Source organism: Sinohyriopsis cumingii, chromosome 5 (assembly GCF_028554795.1).
Source record: "Sinohyriopsis cumingii isolate HCF-2022 chromosome 5, ASM2855479v2, whole genome shotgun sequence".
In the NCBI taxonomy this organism is placed as follows: Eukaryota; Metazoa; Mollusca; class Bivalvia; order Unionida; family Unionidae; genus Sinohyriopsis; species Sinohyriopsis cumingii.
The window spans coordinates 18,240,883-18,260,397 of NC_142965.1; the positions used below are offsets into that span (position 1 = coordinate 18,240,883).

Genomic DNA, 19,515 nt, shown 5'->3' on the forward strand with positions numbered 1-19,515 from the left:
AAAAAAGAAAAACGGACGGCTATTTCAAATGTATTTAGTAACTCCAACATCCATATATACAACTGTCCATTGACAATTAAATAGATATTTGATTATTTGTTTGATTGATGGACTGAGCGAATGTCCCGTAATTGGACTTTAATGTGACATAACAAGTTTAAGAATAGTGTACCGCTCACGAAATCATACCAGATAGCTGGATTTGAACGTTTGTAGCAAGAAACTGACTGGACCGATAGTCAGCGAATGTTGACCCCAAAAAAAGAACAATGTCTTTGTGGTAAAATACATGCATGAGCACATGCCCTTCACCCAAATCAAAAACAGTCATGAAAACTAAAGCTTCAAAATAATAGCAAATATATGTGCTTACCATACTTTGTGTTACAGTGTCTCTTCGTCGTTTTCAAGCCGCTTTTGTTGAATAAATAGAGAAAACATACAACTTTGTCTATATTGTACTATAGAGAATATTTTAGTCCATCTCAGTACAGAGAATAATATTATAGTAAAGGAAACAAAAGCTGTTAAAATACCCCAACAACATATCTAATATAACCAAACTGAAGTCCATATATATATATGTATATATATATATATATATATATATATATATATATATATATATATATATATATATATATATATATATATATATATGGCTACTGCGAGTAGAGTAACAGCCTTGACGTTACTGGAAGGGAAGTACGGGGTTGAAAATGATCTATGATAGTACATGTATATAGTTAGTTTTCTCAAACATTCTTACAAACAGCGTATCCCTTTTGTATTGTTTTAATGTTAATAATGCAAACGACATAGTCTAATATTACAATACGTTCACGGCACACTTTCTATGTCACTGATATATTGGACTATTCAAAGAACCTTGTAAAGATGTTTAGTATGTTTGATTCCAATAGTACCCGGAACGCAAAGAAATATTTCAAGATGTTTCTGATTTCCAGGTTAAAGTCTGTGTTAAACCTAATTTTAAAAAGACTATATGAGTAGAATCAAATAATGCAATTACTACACCTACGAAATATAGCTGGTCCCATACAGCATTCTGTGTATTTTGACTATCACGCCAACCTATTTTAATTTTAAAGATATAGAAAATGTAAGAATAACTGATTGACGCCACTCTGTCTAAAGACTGATGTGTGTTGGGTGTGTTTATATTTTGTGTATTGTCCTAATGACACTTCGTTCACAATAAAGTATGGATGCAAGCTTAATGCATGATCTGTAGAGTCATCGAATCATCAATGGAGTCAGCAGAATGCCTGCAAAATGAGATTGAACGCAGACATCAATTTATGATTCGCTTGCACATATTTTGCACAAATCTTGCAATTGAGATGAACCAAATTGCTTTAATGAAATATTTCTTGTTCAGACTAATTATCTTTGACTTTAATCTATCTCTTTAATCACTGAAGTTATATGCACGTAAGTCACATGATAAGGGTAGGTCAGTAGACTCAAACTGAATAATTAACTTAAACGTTTGGCTATTTCAAGTACCTTGTAATACAGACATATTTATTTACTTCAGATTGTACGATCATCACCTGCTTAAATATATTACACATTCCGCTGATCTAAATATATTCCTCTATTAATAGGGTACCCACATACCTCCACGTATGAAGATTTAAAGTCTGTGCTTGCTAAAATTTTCAGACATCCGAAATCAGATAGAGTGAAAGGGAATTTTGTAATTAAGATAGTATTGCTGTCCACAAAGCAATCATGTCAAAATTTAACAATGGAAATGATAGACTATTAATCATAGGTCGAGTGAGAAGATTCGGTTTATTCCTACAAACTTAATGCTTATCGATGCGTGGAAAAAATGTTTGTGTGCGTGTATCTATGTAATTATATGTGTTTGAGGATGTATAACAGGCCTTTTGACGTTACATTCAGGTAGGATAATTACGCGTCTGATACAACTCTTCAACGATTTGTACATATTTTCAATAGCGGTTTCATGCACTTCTTTCGTATGACGAACAGTGAATTTGTTTGCTTGTATTACTGTAAAAGTAACAACGTTAGTAACTTTGGAACACTTCGTTCCGATCCTGGCCCTCGATATCAAGCTGCATTCCCGTTCATGAAGGTACTTGACCATAATATATGATTCATTTTACTTTTAGTATGTTCTTTTCATCAAGAGTAGTAAAGGGGGACACCGTATGGTCATTTCATGTTTATATAAGAAAAAGGGGTATCCACTATTGGGTCAAAATGGATAGACACTGTATAGGGTCAAATGAAAATGTATAGGGACTGTATAGGGTCAAATGAAAATGTATAGGGACTGTATAGGGTCAAATATATTGGGCTTGTGTAAGGTCAATGGTGTATGGGTTAACATAGACACAGACAAACAAAAAGATAAACACAAGCGCACACATACTCCAAACGCCCTGTGTTAGCCTAAATGTAACAGAATGAGATAAAATCTCACAAAAAAGACTATATCTTATACCACCAAAAATACTATATGGAAAAACACTTGTATCTATTTATAGTCACAAATTGTAGGAAAGTCCCTTAAAAAACAAATTATAGGAAATTCCTTTGGAAAAACCTAGTATTTAGTTTTAGGCATAACTTGTGATAATATCCTATGGAAAACCCATTATATATTTATAACCTCATTTTGTATGAATATCCTATTTGAAAACCCTTGTATCTATTTATCGCTACAACTTGTGGAAATTCCTATGGGAAAACCCAAGTCTATATTAATAGCCTATAAATATCTAGCTTCAATGACGTCACTGTACTGGACACTAGGGCGAAAATTACAACAGTGTTGCAAGTGGCTAACCTCATTCAGTCGACGTCTGAGTAACAGTGTTGCAGGTGTCTGACCTGAATACGCGCTCTTGTAGGTAGGTAGGTGAAATGAGTTTGATAGGGACAAAGGGTGTTTTATATGAACATACAAAGACCAGTACACACACATACACACATTCCAAACATCATGTGTTAGCTTAGAATCTAAACGAAGAAAATGAAATTTCACAATATAGACTATCCCTTACTCCACAAAAATACAATCCATCACATCAACTATACCATTTAGCCTCCCTTAAATACACTATCCCAAAAGTCTTGTGTTTTACGTTCGAATGTAAACGAAGAAGATGAAATCTCACAAAAAGGACTATCCCTTACACCCCAAAAGATAATATCCTTCACACCACTATGCTATTCAACAGAACATATTCACAATCCAAAATGCCATTTGTTTGCTTAGAATGTAAGAGGAGATGAACTCTCACAATAAAGTCTATCCCTTACACCACAAAAACACTATCCATCACACCTCTATATCATCCAACATCCCTATACTATTCAATATCCCATAAAACACACAAGCGGCCATTTTTAGCTTAGAGTTTAAGATTAGAATACGAAACTCCACAAATATACTCTCACATACCTTATATCCCATCCGACATCCTATTATGCACTCTATCCAAAACGCTATTAGTTAGCAAGAGAAGGAGAAGAAATCTCACAAATATAATATCCTAAACGTCACCTATACCAACCCTCATGCCTTGTACATACAACACCTTGTGTTAGCGTAGAGTAAAAGAGAAGGAGATGAAGCAAACGAGACGTACACACCTTGTATACCATCCAACATCCTGAAAAATACTATCCATGACCCAAACTACACCATCTATCACCTAACACGTCATTCAAAAAAGTTCTGTGGCTAGCATAGAGTATCATAGAAGGCGATGAAATGTCACAAAATATATTATCCATCAAAAAAAATATTTTTCATCACACCTGTACACCATCCAGCATATCATATACAGTATACAAAATGCTTTGTGTTCGATTAGAATGTAAAAGAAGGAGATAAAATCTCAAAACATATATATCCCTATCACCACAGAAATAATATCTTTTATAACAACTATACCATCCAGTAATCATACTCATTATCCAAAGGCCCTTTTTTTAGCTTGATATGTAAGAGAAGGAGATTAAATCTTGCGAATTAGACTATCCCTTGCATTACAAAAATAGTATCTGTCACACCCACCATAACATCCACCTATATCACACTCACTATCCTAAAAAAGTCAAGTGTTTGCAGAGAATGTAAGAGTTTGCAGAGAATGTAAGAGAAGGAGATGAAATCCCACGAATCATACTCTCACATAACTTATATAACATCCCTTTTCCCACACACTATCCATAAAAACGTCCCGTGTTACCTTAGAGTGTAAGAGAAAAAGCTGACAGAAAACAAAAAATATACTATCCCATAAGCCTCAAAAATATTATTCATCACACCACTTATACCATAAAATATCTCATTACCAACCAACGCCACATACACACACTAACACAAGCGTCCTGTGTTAGATTAGATTGTAATAGAAGGAGATAAAATCTCACAAATTATACTATCCTTTACATTATAAAAATCACTATCCATCACATCCACTATACCATCCTACTATATCATAATCACTATCCAAAAACGTCATGTGTTCGCTTAGAATGTAATAGAGGGATATGAAATCCCCCAAAACATACTCTCACATACCTTATATACCATCCCTTTTCCAACACACTATCCAAGAAAGTACTTTGTTAGCTTATAGTGTAAGAGAAAGAGCTGAAAGAAAACCAAAAATATACTATCCCTTAAACCTCAAAAATATTATTTGCCACATATACACACTATCACAGGCGTCCTGTGCAAGCTTAGAATGTAAGAAAAAGAGATAAAATCTCACAAACTATACTATCCCATATATTACAAGATATATTATGCATCACACCCAATATACCATCCTACTATATCATACTCACTATCCATAAACATCCTATATTAGCATAGAATGTAAGAAAAGGAGATGAAATCCCACAAAGTATACTCTCACATACTTTGTATACCATCCCTTTTCCGACAACGTCCTGTCTTAATTTATAGTTTAAGAGAAGAAGCTTACGCGGACTCCAGAAAACTGCACTACTCGATAGCCATGTCTCCTTTTCTCTGATACTTCTACTTTGCCGTGGACCACGATGTCTACCAACCACGATTTAACACCTGTGTTTCCGCATTTGATTGTTTAAAACATTGTAAACCCATTTGTAAAAGAACTACCTTTCTCGACAGAAGCGACGACGTAGCTTACTGCTCTTACCGCTGTTGCTGTATCTACTAAATGATCTCTCTCTTAAGACCAAAGTGCAAATGCAGCTAAATCATTTTTTTTTCTTCATATTTCTTTATTTTTTTAATAGTCTCTTGAGTAAATCTTTTAAGCAATTTATTTTTTTCTTTCTATTCTTTCTTTGTTAGTGGTTCTTCTCCAACAGCGCCTTCAAGTTATTCTTCAAGTTGAGGAGCAAGTGGAGATTGCGCGGCAGCTATTTCACCCGAAAGATTTCTTAAAATTATTTTTGTATGTTTGGTTTTTTTTGCTATCTTTCTTGTTTGCTCAGCAATTTCTCTTACTGCCGGAAGAAGACTTTCAGTGGCTTTTGCCACTCTTTCAGCAGCTTTCGTAACAGGTTTAAAAAATCGTTCTTTATCTTCTGCATATTCAACTTGTGCTTCTTGTCGTTCTTGTGATTTTTGTTTGAGAGCATCACGAACAGGAAAATATCTGAATGCTTCTAATCTTTCTCGAGCTAATCTACTAGTGTAAGATTCCATTATTGATATAATAATGATTTAATTACTCACACATTTATAGAAGCAGAGAATGTGCGACCACAAATAGTGTCACTGTGGGTAAACAAAATTTTGAAAAACACGAACGACAAAGATAAAGTAACCAATTAGAGAAACTCTCGGTAGGTTAGAGACTTCGGTTTGACGTTATTGACCTTATTTTTTTTCGTTTTCGTAGAAAGCTTTATTTTTGAAAAATGGACCTTCCAGCAAGTGGTCTGTTCACCCTCTCTGCTGCTCTTGGATATATTAATAGTTATACGGACTTACTGTGACATTTTCAAGAATATTTTAGATAAAGATCTGCATTTTTTTATTTATATAACTGTAGTCATTGCTTTCTAAATGAGGGCACTTTCTCTATGTACTAAGCAGGGTACATTAGGATAAATAATCGAAGCATTTCGAAATCTATATTTTCTTAGACCCAGATATGAGAGGACACATCACTGTTAATCTCCAAATGAAAACACAAATAAGTTTCTTTACTTGGTTCTATTTTAACAATATTTTTTTTAGTTAGGGAGAATAACATGTTGTTGTTGTTGTTGTAGGGTTTAACGCCATTTTTCAGCACGCGATAGGCTATACATGGCGGCCAGTATTAACGGTGGAGGAAGAAACCGGAAAATCCCCGGAAAGAACCACCGACCCTCGAGAAGCTACTGGCAAGCTTTCTCACATATCCACATTGGCCGAATCCGAGACTCGAACCCACGCAGACAGAGGTGAGATGACAGTGATCCGTAACGGAGAGCGCTTTAGACCACTCGGCCACTCCGGGCCCCGGAGAATAACATAGACGCCTCAGTATTGTTTGTTTTAACTCAAACAGGAAACAGATTTGGCCCTTTTATATTGGGACCATTTACCTCAAGCCTTATCATGGACCTTGTCTCTGAGATTTTTTATATAACTCACAATCATCTAACTGGAGTAGATATACTATGGCATAATATATATATATATATATATATATATATATATATATATATATATATATATATATATATATATATATATATATATATATATATATATATAATGGCATATACTATATATACTATACTGTGCGATCATCTTTGTTTATATTTAGTGCGACCGTTTTGTCATTCATGGCATAAATCGTTATTAATACATTTTATTGATTATCTAAAAATCAGTACAACAAATGCCCCGCAACTTCATATGAAATAAAATAGCATAGATACACATGTTTGATGGCGTGGAAGTACTTTATTGACACTGGTAATGAATCATGCATATGTCTTACTGTTGCTGTTTGTTTGGATTTTTGAGGAGGAGGGCAGAAAATAATTATGACTATTGAGAACATCGGCGAATTGACAAGGTCTACTTAGGCATAAAAATCGTAACGTTAATATGTAGAATGATAGCACATTGTTTCTCAGATATTACTTCACCGATGATAATATATTCTAAACATTTTGATGCATCTATTTCCAGTTTAAATACGCTCCATAATTGTTTGAGGTTTATTGTTTGTTCTAATGAAATATTGTGGCGAAAGAGTGGAATACAATATCAAAGGCTCTTTATTCTGTAAAATAACTTCATGTTTCTAAAATGAATTGGCTTGAGGCCTACATAAATACATGAGTAACCATTCTAAATGCTATTTGACAACAGGTGTGTACATTGGATAACTAATTTAAAAAACTGGAAGAAAATGATACAAGATTTCCGTAAATTTACCGGTCAGTATGTTCCAAGTTCGAAATGGCCCTCGACCGTTGGCGCTTGCTCCGGCACTAGTGTGAAAAATGAAAAGACAATTGTTCATTCATATTACAAACTTCACAGCATCTTCGTATGTTCATGAATGTATGCTCAGACGCTATAAAGATACGGTGCATTTGTGTACTTGAAAGCTGATACCATTTTCTACATATTAACAACCTTTTATTACTTTCTATTAAGCTAGCACATGGTTAATGTTATTCAAAAGGGTCGTTTAACAGTTGCTTTGCTTTAAATCGTCACTTTTCTTCCATTCGAATCTGCATTTTACTCTTTTCGTATTGAGATTGTTCATAATTATATGTGTACCATGCTTAACTGCTTAACGTGAAATGAAAATGCCCATTCACAGAAACATTATTAAAAAAAACAACAATTTTTTATTAAATAAGTTAGAGTCAAGTTAGTCTTTAAGCTAAAGCACTAAATGACATAACCTTTGCTATGCAAATGGATACTCATCAAGCGAGATTTGAAATAATATAAATACGATAAAGCACAAGGATGATAAAATTCAACGTATGATGTAGACTAGCTTTCACCCAAATAAAAAACACTGACGGAAACAATTCATTTTGTAGCGGTGTGTAACTTTACGCAAATACATATTCAGAAACAATAGCACTCTTTAATTACATGACAAAGAGAATGTTTCAATTTTATGTATAATACTTTGCTAACTTGTAATTTTAGAACAAATAGGAAGCCTAAAATATATTTATGTTAATTGAATGCCGTCTGCAGCTACGTCTATTATATGATTTATAAAACCTGCTGTGGAAGATAAGAGCCCTCATAACTATAACCAGACCCATCTAATGAAATTAATTTCGATACATTTCAATGTTCTGTAGATGACATATGTTCATCTCTTCAAGTTTTGGGGTTTAATGTGAGCATACCCGACCTATCAATCTTTGTTCTTCTGGTGGTATAAACTCCGATCCCTCCATTGTCATATTGCAACTGTAAACGCTTGGCAGTGATTTGAGTAAGCAGGAACGCAATTTCTCTCCGTAATATGTAATATCTTTTCAACAGAAAGTATCAGGTATAAAGACGTTTCACGGTATACACAATTTAAAATGGGATATATATACATATTATATATATATATATATATATATATATATATATATATATATATATATATATATATATATATATATTATATATATATATATGATCGCGTGGTTTAATAGACACAAGTATGCAATTAATTCATTTTAGTTGAAACACCATACATGCCAGTCGAATAATTGTTCGAATTATGATTTCGATATATTGTTGATACCTATTTTGCACATAAGAATAACTATGATTTTAGCAAAGTCCATCTTATTTCAAACTTCAGGATTGAATTTATTGGCGGTTAAATGACGTATTTCTCTATTCTCAACTATTATTTCGTGTCTGGATGCCGACTATGCATCAACATGGCACATAAAAAGGTATAAAATGATAATTTATTTAGAAATAGGTCAAACTAAAGACATGATATATGAAGGTTGTAATATATTTTGAATGTTTGTAAATTTGTTAAACAAGAATTCAGTCTAGCAATGAAACAATTTTACTAAAGCTATGCATTATAAAACAAGTATTAGACATTTGGTTGCCATAATGTTAGTAGGTGCCACGATCTGTACATCAAATCAAATTTGCTTTTACTGGCGGAAGAATCTGAGGCATTTTAGGACACATCCCCATAGTACTTCGATCTCCACTTGGCCACTTCTACAACGCACAAGGAATGAGCTGGGACGCCTTACAAAAATGAGAGATACCAAATTAGAGCTGCTGACACACATACACATGCACTTACCGTTTGAGAAGGGTATACGTGGAATAATTTCTATGGTTGTCAGGTGTCATGCAAAAGAGAACAACTTGATGTGTCCAGACTACGAAAGTGCACAACCAAACTTCAGGATAGCGCACACTGAAATCAACTACCTTCATGGTGAGCCATATGCAAAGTGAACAACCGGTGGCTATAAGTGGGTCAAACCCCTGAATCAGTTGAGGCAGTCACATTTAAGGGTCACATCTTTGAAGTATATCGACTATCAGAAAGAGTTTTATGAACTTCACAGCGACATTCTGCTGGATCCTGTCACCATCAGCGTTTCGGAGGATCAGCAATCGGCTTGTTTTAGTAATCAAATAGGGAGAACATTCCCTGAAAGTACCAAGCTATTTCCCATTCTATATGTATATTGACAGTGTCCTATTGAGCATCGAGACCGCCAATGTCTACCCCAATATGACCCAAGATCACATCCATGACATGAGCTTCGTGACGATCCTGAAAAGCATCCACTCAGCACCGAAACGAAATAAAAGGTTCTAGAAAATTTAAAGCAAACTGCTCGAAAACACCTGTTATCGAGATTGTCGGCATATGCCCAAAATGAACTCCAAATTAATCGGAGCGACCGTTCCTGCAGGAACAAGTACAGAGATACGAGATACGTAAGGCAGCTCGGTGATGTCTCGCAAACGAAGCCTCAACGCGGAGTACCACTACTCGAAAGATGGCATGCAGAAGGCTGGCCTTAGATGCCAAACCAAGGGTAACACCTATAGCGACCACACAGTATAAGTAGTAGGCACATGCTCGAAAACCAGATCATCTGGAGCATATGGGTATCACACCAGTGTATCAGACAGCAGGCGTTGACCTTTATTTCGGCCAGTCGCGTCACAATGCAGCAGAGTTTTGTTTCAGGCGTATCGCTGTGATCTCAGATATGACCTAAGTAGCGTCAACAGGTCATTTCTCGGTGATCAGCGGTAGTGCAGTGGTTGAATTCACTCATTGTTCTGAAAGCATCTAGCCGATTGTAATCAGGGTGAGAGCACGTTTGATGAGATCCACAATGACCTGACACAGTGGCCAATGACTCCGTGACGGGATCAACTTGCAATAGATTGGGACAATAAAGTGGTTGTCCCCTGCTCCCACCAGAACCTTTAGACTTGTGGTCAATGGTTCTGCCTTGGTTTATAATCGTAGGTTAGTGCATACTTGTATGTGTTTTGCCAAACCTTGCAGTCGTGTTGAAACATATTGCCATCATGAGTGCATGATGATATTATAATAAAAGTAGTATAATTGAGAGGTTGCAAAAAAGCACCTTCGTTTATGCCTTGATTAATGATTTTTTAAATAAGGTAAAAGCTTAGTGTACATGATAATATTGGTCTTGTCATGTTAGACGCATTGTTTATCTCTGTCAAGCCAAAAGCTTGCAATCATTATACCAGAAGCGATGGTTCATATTACAGGCTTAGAAAAAGTTACTACACAAGCGGGTCACTCAGTCCTTAAAACCATTAAGCCATTTGGAAATAACGGTTTTCAGATTCCAATCCAAACGAATGTTTATACAAATTAACTAAATTAGTTCTATTTAAACGTTACCCATCCTTTTCAATTGTCATCCTGAGGTATGATATTTCGATTACAACTTCACTTAAATAATGGGCCACTAAGTCAGATGGAACACTTTAATGCAACATACATTGATACACCTATCTCGCATAAAAGGCATTTACAACCACATCTGGCCCATCCTAGAGTTATCATTTTACATTTGCGTCAAACGGTTAAATTTTAAAGCATAAAACATGCTAGATCCCTGGTATTAGTTGTGCATACTGACAAATATACAGTGGTATCAAGGTACATTACAAATGTATGCTTAAGGTAGGTAGTCATGCGAAATTTGCCAAGAAATTCTCTCTCTCTCTCTCTCTCTCTCTCTCATATATATATATATAAAGGGAGAGAGACAGTCAGGCAGAGATAAAGATATTACCTGATTTCATGTTCAGGCCATTATAATTTTAAAATTTTTACACATTTATAAACTATATCGAAAAAGATATATCGGACTATTCCCTATTCAGTGTATCTTAAAAATGCGCTTGGTCAAGAATTGAAATTTGGTAGAGTTGTTTGATTTATATGTAGATTACACGATTATACTTTTAAGCAACTTCAAAGCATTTCCCTCAAAGGTTTCTTATAATTTTTGAAAAATTAGGATGTATAATTTGTCCTGAAGATCGTTTTAGCACTAATAAGCAATGATCACTTAAAAGGCAGACAAATTAAATTTGTTATACCTATTTGTCTGCGGATATAGATAAACTGATTGGTACTTTCATGCGACTGCAACCGTTTTTCAAGACAGACACTTAGGCTCCACTGATGGCGCCTGTGTATAAGAAAACAAATATAGTTTTTTTTACATTCCTGCATCTATGACTGACATATACATATGTGTTATCCATAGATTTCACTGACATGTATGTTTGTATCCGAGCCTGCAGCTGTACAAACTATGTAGATTGGGGATAAAATAATTATTCAAGTGATGTATATCAGTTTCTTCTAATACTCACCAGACATAAGAGCATTTGATCTTGATGCGTATTTTTTTTTATTATTATGTGCATTAGCCAATAATTCAAATTCTCGTGCCACTGTCATGAATATAGACGGCAAATACACTGTTGCTCTTCTCCTCCCCAGACATACGTACATACGTCCAGATAGAAATAGTATGTGTGCAACGACTACCGCATCCTTCCAGTGACGTTTTGAAACTATGCCGATAGATATGTTAAAGGATCTTCATATACATGTAATTATCTCATCAAATTGTGATGAGTATTTCCAGTTTATGTCCCACTTTTGGAATACGATAAGGGTGCGGTGGGATGCTAAATGTATTTATATATACTATATCTGATAATTCTTGTGTGTGTAACTAATCCCACAGCCTTTTATGAATTGCCTTGAAGCTTGGCAGCTATTATAGACATGAGGTCAACATGCCCTTGTCATGCTGCCGTCTGTCTCTGATTCGATTACCAGAGTTATGCCCCTTTTGTACTAAATGTACATGATCATTTCATGTGTGCAACTAAGATCACATCGTGTTTAATGAATTAATATACATGTCAGACAAAATTAAACGTATACTGAATATCATCAGCTGCTGAACAAAACTATAGCTGGAAAATGTATAATGTATTACGTTTGCATAGGTGTAGAATTTGGGTAAAGTATGGAAACAAACAAAATAGATTAATTATTTAGTGGCAGTTCGTTAAGTATTTTATTAATAATTGCAAAAATGTAATCTAATTGATACTAAAAGTCACAATTAGATGTAGCGTATTGTTTCTGATGCCTCATTTGAAATAATATAACCAAAATACATCATGCACATACAATTTTATCTTTTCTCTCTTTAACATTCGTCCGTAATCTCCAACGTTCTCGACTGAGCAATGCCGAGCAAGGAAATGCCGAGAAGGCGGAATCGAAAGGATTGACTAATTAGTGAGCCATTATAGGAATTTTATTGAATGGTCAGGAACCAATCCCTGTCAGTCGTACATAGTGGAATAATACTATTTCATGTTTACAAAGTTACCAATTTTCTTTATTAGTGTGGCTCATTTTTCAGCCCACGATAAGCCATACACGGCAGCCAGTGTACTTCGGGAGGAAGAACACGGGTAAAACCCCGGTAAGAACCACCGCCCCACGAGAAGCTACTGGCAAGCTTTCTCATACGTTCACTTTGGCCGAGCCCGTGACTCGAGCCCACGAGGGCAGAGGTTAGATCGCAGTGAGGTAAAGGAGAACACTTTAGACCACTCATTCATCAGGGACCCTTCAGTTTTCATTGCGATTACTACCAGTTTTGAGTGTAAAAACTTGTCAATTATTATTAGTTCCTAACTCAAGGTATAAGATAATATATTTAAGAGTGTGAGTTAGAGTGAGATTGTAATAATCGCAAATAGGTGATAATTGACTAAGCGAACTCTGAAAGACAATTTTGTATGCATTATTGAATTCTTTGGCAGAATCTAATAGACTTTTTAATTAAGTAAATAAGATATCAAACGTCTTTACCACATTTTAATAAATAAAATATTTTGATCACACAACTGAATTAGTACAATATGATCCAAATCAAGCCGCCTAGCCGCAGGTCCACCAAAAGCTAAAAATGCGCAATAGTACAATAGTATACCTCACTTAAAGCAGACGATACCCCATGTATACCCCATGTATTACGTACCACCCCATGAGATTGTATAAAGAGAATTTCAAGATTATATTCGTCTTGCCTATCTCCATCTTTCATATAAATTCATACTTAATGCAAGTCTTCCAGCAAAATAGGAGTTTGGAAGCTAACAAATGATCATAATTTCAAGATAAAAACTTATGTAAATATTTACATTACGAATCACTAATTGCAGAAATTATACAATATGATTATATTATATTAAATGAGACAGTGCATGTATAAAGAAACTGTCTGGGAAGATGAGTGGTTTCCAATTTTTCACAAAATCCTCCATCTTTAATGATCATAACGTCCTCTGATTAGCTGATTATTCTTTGAGAATGCTCGATATGTCGACAGAAACTGAAACTTTCCTTTGGAACATAAGGCGTTTAGGTCCTTTTTTATACTTCTTATCTTTTCGACTGTTGTTTCAAATTATATTGGTCCGGGAATCATGGCCGATATGATTATTTCATGAGATGATTGAGATCTGACAAGAGTAATCACGTTTGAGTAGAAACTTAAGAGCTCTGAAACAGGTTATTTACACTTTTGTTCCAACATGAATGATAGTATATATGGAACTGATACAGGGTTGATTTGTTTGAATCTTACTCTGCAATGTTCTATGCACTTCCTTGGAATGCTTGAGCCCGTGTGTGCCAAATTTATATGACACAATTTGTTATGGAAACGTTCAACACTGCAGTGGACACTGTCTTTGCTTCTGCAAAAAACGAAATTCAAGAAACTCGTTTATTGAGAAAGTAGTATTTTCTCTACAAAATCAAAACCAATTTCTCTGAAGGCATCAATAATCCAATCCCCATCTAGTTTCTAGTTGAATTAGTTATGAAGGAACCTTTTTTAGCTTTACAAGCCCAAATAGAACACATCTTCCCAAACTGAACTGAAAAGAGAAGATCGTCTTTGACATTTGTTCAAATAACAAAGCGTAAAATACCCTTGTAATTATTTTATACGTGAGGGGTTCATGGCCTTCCTTTCTAGAGCAAAAACAGAGTGTCTCATAATTTGTAGAGGAGACTGGGGCCTCAATTATTTATTTGTAAGCACCGATTGAACAAAGTGAAAAATCAGGAATAAACAAGATCGGAATCCTCAAAACGGTCCATCCGAACGGATTTTTCCTTCGACTATGTGATCGAAACAACTAGCACCACTTCAGTGCAAATATACATTTAAAGCAATAGGAATACATTTCGGATTTTAAGTGAATAAATACTGATTTCCGTAAAAATAACACATGTTGTCACGTACATAAAAGTTTACATTATGGCTATGCACTTATCAATCCTGGCAATCTTCCAAGTATATGCGTAGCATAATGGTATTAGGCATCCGATAAATGTTTTCCATTATAGATCGACAGCGCAGTAAATTTTACAACCTGTTGATCTTCACGTATTCGTTGATAGGAGGAGTGCTTTCTGAATCATAACTTTGTAACTTAAACTATATAGCTGAATTAAAAACATTTATAGAACGAAATAGTTAGCCAAATATTTATGAATGGTGGCAATTATGATTGTTGTTGTTGTTGTACTAGAGTTTAACGCCATTTTTCAGCACAAGATAGGCTATACATGGCAGCAATATAAACGGTAGAGGAAGAACCCGGAACAAACCACCGACCCACTATAAGCTACTGGCAAGCTTTCTCACATACCCACATTGGCTGAATCCGAGACTCGAATACACGCAGACAAGTGAGATGGCAGTGGTCCGTAACGGTGAGCGCTTAAGACCACTCAGACACTCGGGGCTCCCAATTATAATTGAGTAGTATATTTATGCGAAATAGAGCAAACTACTATGTATCTTCATGTTTCAACATGCATTGCGAAATCTTAATATACTGCGCAATTTCCAAGTATATAATCTTATTGAAGTCCCGGAAGGTGACAAGTAAAACAAAATTGCAAAAACCAGTTCTAAAGCTATGTGGCACTTCAGACGAGTAAAACAGAGGCTGGGATAGGTAATTTTATACTAAGATAAATCATTGAAAGCTTTGAGGCTGTTGATTTAAGTCGCATTTAGTGTACAAATAATTATTAAAATCTGCAGAATTCGGCACATGTCTGAAAAGCGCAAGAATTAGCTTTCACATGTTCCTGACAAGTTTCTTTATTTCTAGCACCGTATAATATGAAGAAAGATAGACGAATATCGATGTACTGCTTGTAAGAATCGATAAAACTCGCGATAGTGAATTAGCGTACACGCGGGTACAATAGAGACCGACGAGATAGAGAAAAAGCGTGTCTGGCGTTGCTCCTCCCCATCAACTGTATTCAAGCTGCAAGGCAGTTTCCAACTCTGTTATGTCATGTGAAAAGAAACGTTAGCCATAGACAGCAGTCTCCATAAAGGAAAACAAAGCAGTATTTATTATCAGATATGGTGTATTTACTCTACAATTATTTAAATTATTCAAATTTCAGCCTATAACGGGCGATGGGCGAAGTTTTCCTTTGTATCCATGAAGTCTTTATTTCAACCCTATGCGCATTATATTAGACAAATATCCTTGCCCATTAATTTTAGTTAAGCAGCAGTTGGTTCTAATTTCCATTCTATCCCAAGTTATCTCCATCCTGAGGCAACGGAATAACTTCATGCATCATACATTATTTTGAAATTACTCTCTGGGACGAAAACCGCAGTTAAGTGAATGATCGCTCAGAGAAACGCCTCCGGAGCTAATCTTGACACATATACACTCATTCGTTACTCTCCAAGTTTTCCACATAATTCATTTCTCTTAAGAAACAAACCCTCTAGCAAAGTAGGATCAACTGCATCGCAGTTGTCGTCATCATTGTCATTGTAATCATCATGAGCTAATACAACATCAGCAGTAACAACATCAAAACATATAAAGACACAGCAAATAAAAGAATGATGTTCATGCACATACCTGAATAGAGTGTAGCATGTACCCCTTTGGAAAAATCATAGCAGCCATACGATCTGATTCTACGTGTTCTTTTTTTAGGCAAAAGCGTGTCTAGTTTTGGAATGGAATGCCTTGTTTCTCTCAGGCTAAATTTACATAAACTTTAATCTAAATTTTGCTAACTTATCGAACCGATCTGTCACTGATATACAGAGCACTGACACCGTAGTTCAAGATCGATCAGACACTGTAAGTTTCACATTACACTAACTCCGCCTACAGTTCAAAGTTCTTTAGTTTCATATTACCTAAAGAGTATGTACATATGTCTGGGCCTTTTGATACACCACTGCCTCAACATTCAACATACTCTATTGGAATACTACCAAGCACACTAGATACTGACTACAATGCAAACAGTTTTTCGTAGGTGTTGCAGACAAAATAAAAATATTACTTGTATTTTTGGGTATATAAATTCATTATCTTGCAGGACATAGTCCTCATTTTCATCAACATATCTTTTTTAACCTCATTCTCACACTGGCCGTAGTACGCCTCTATCTTCACTGTACTATGGAAAAGAAATTTACCCTGATAGAGAAACGTTCCACCTAAGGCCAGAAATGCAGGAAGAACAATTATTTTTTAGTAGTTATTATGGTTTATTTCCTAACATAACACTTCATATTTAACACATTGTAAAAGATTTCATAATAATATTTAAAGGTTAGCATCATTTTTGTTTCTTGTAATGTCGGGAGCCCTACATTTGTTATCACTGATAAAAATCAGGAAAAAGAATTTTTTTTTAAAATGAGATCTTTTTCTTAGGTAAATTCAGTTAAAATGGATTTTCTTTCTCTCTTAAATGTATGTATCACTAAAATAGTCACCAATTAAATGTTTCCACTCGCCCTGTTATATTTGCATTAATAGCAGATGACCGTTTCACTACTTACTCCTACCTAAAACAATAATGCATCTTAGTCAAAATAAAATGTAGATTATATTAATCTTGCTACCATTATCATAATATATAGCAAGTATGCAAACAAACAATAATCAGCAAACTTAAGACACAGTCAACCCCTGTTGTGTTCTTTTGCTCTGTTTAACCCGACCTTGTATTTTCAATGGTGTTTGTTGTATAACAGTCATAAAATGAGGTACAACCGGTACAAATTCATTTTTTTAATTGTTTTTTCCCCCACCAAACATGCCTCCTACAATGCAGTGAAAATCTCATTATTTATAATTTGTCATTAATTTTATATGCTGTAATGTTGCAACTCACGACATTAGAAACAAAATGTTGTAATGGACGTAGATATTCGTTTTTTGAATTCGATATCTCATTTGCAGAAGACAAGATTTAGCAATCATTTTTCTCGTGCGTCCGAACGCTTCCAACTTTTTACATTGAAGTCTAAGCTTTTTTAATTAAACGATTACTTTTACTCTTAATTTAGATGCCATCGGGAGACAAAAAAAAACATCTTTTTTATTATGTATCTTTCTATTGTCGGTATTATATAGTGGACTAGTTTGATAAATGCTATAAAATGTGTGGATTGTATAACTTTTCAAAGAGAACGAAGCAAAGAATGTATGAATAATAATTTCTAGAGGTCTTATCTTTGTACATAATGTGCAGGAATAAGGCGAAACAGCCAGTCACATGATTATTGAGAACAGTAAGGTAGTCAATTAAAAGAAAAAAATCACAAGGAGGAATAAGCCCTAGCCATGCACTGACAATTGTCTCGGAAATATAGAATTGCAGTCATATATAGCGCCATGATCACAAAGCAGACAAGGTAGTTGAGAGCTACAAAGTGAAACTCATGCGGGATTTAAAAACCCATATTAACCAACTGATAGCAATGAATGTAAACCAGTATAAACTGGTCAGGTAGAGAACCTGACCAACATCACGGACGTAAGACGAACAGGGAGTTCCAACGTCGCTCACAGCGAACAAGAAAAAGTCTCAAGGAACCGTGATCTTGCCAAAAAGGTTAGAAAGCTCTGTAAACAATATTATGAGATCATACCAGTCGTTGCTGAAACCTGTGAAGTAATACAACAAATATTAGAAGACTTGATGAACCTAGAAATAGGTGTTCTTTACATTCGTTCAGTTTAAATAAGAGGCCTATGAACTGACAGTATTGTGAACTGCATACGGAAAGTAAAATAATGAAATTGAACAATAAGTTTTAATCATTTATACTGCACAAACTACTCTCAGCTGTAAATTAAGAAAACTTTTATATTTCAAAAGGTATACATTATATTATAATTGTTAGAAATAAATCATTCCTTGATTGATGTTTCTGTCTGCTAACTTCAGTGCCAAATAGGTACATCCTACTCGATTGTGTCTCGGCTGTCATAGCAGTCTACTAGTATATAGGTAGATATTGTAAGTTATGCACGGTGTATGTTTTTCAGTTCAACTGATCACATGTCACCTCTTGTAAATACAATAATTTCTGTTTTAAATGTCAGTTGGTGTAGCAATAGGTAAAAAGTTAGGCTACTAATTAAATGTTAAGGTGGCAGGGTCCAGTTTCGTAAATTGGCCCCTGGCAAATTTCTTAACTTAAGGCTATGGTGTGATGTTTTCAACTATTATTGTTTACTCTTTATAGATATGGATATATTTGTGAACTAGGTGTTTCGGGCTTGTGTTGTTCTTGAAATTGATGTCAGGCATGTACACCTTCCATAGTTGATCTTGCAGTATGTTGATAGTGAAATACCAATAGTCGGCTAGGAAGAAGAGCTAGCCTCCCATAGCAGTAGACACGTGGGTTCAAGGCAAGTAGAGTATCTCAAAAACGGCTTGGATGACAACTATTCTGAATTGCACCAAACTATTTAGTAGACAATGTTTTTCAAAATTTTCATCCAGGGAAAGGGCTTGCGTTTGCACTGTGAGCACCGCATGCTGTCAAAAATGGCCTTTGGATGTGAAAAATGCATGT

The 19,515-nt window shown here is 35.1% G+C and overlaps 1 long non-coding RNA gene across 6 annotated transcripts in view; it reads right to left on the reverse strand.

Annotated features, from left to right (window-relative positions):
• LOC149798723 (uncharacterized) overlaps positions 1 to 19,515 on the reverse strand; it is a 73,482-nt gene that overhangs the window by 37,282 nt on the left and 16,685 nt on the right. Inside the window, exons 3-4 of one of the 6 annotated variants that reach the window (XR_016421014.1) lie at positions 7,451 to 7,506; positions 374 to 414 (exon numbers count right to left, since the gene is read on the reverse strand). The exons of 2 other annotated variants lie outside the window; for them this stretch is intronic. This is a non-coding gene — a long non-coding RNA (uncharacterized LOC149798723). Of the gene's footprint in view, positions 1 to 373; positions 415 to 673; positions 1,290 to 7,450; positions 7,507 to 13,427; positions 14,327 to 19,515 lie in introns of those variants that run through there. 3 more of the 6 variants (XR_016421018.1, XR_016421015.1, XR_016421016.1) reach the window with 3 other exon arrangements.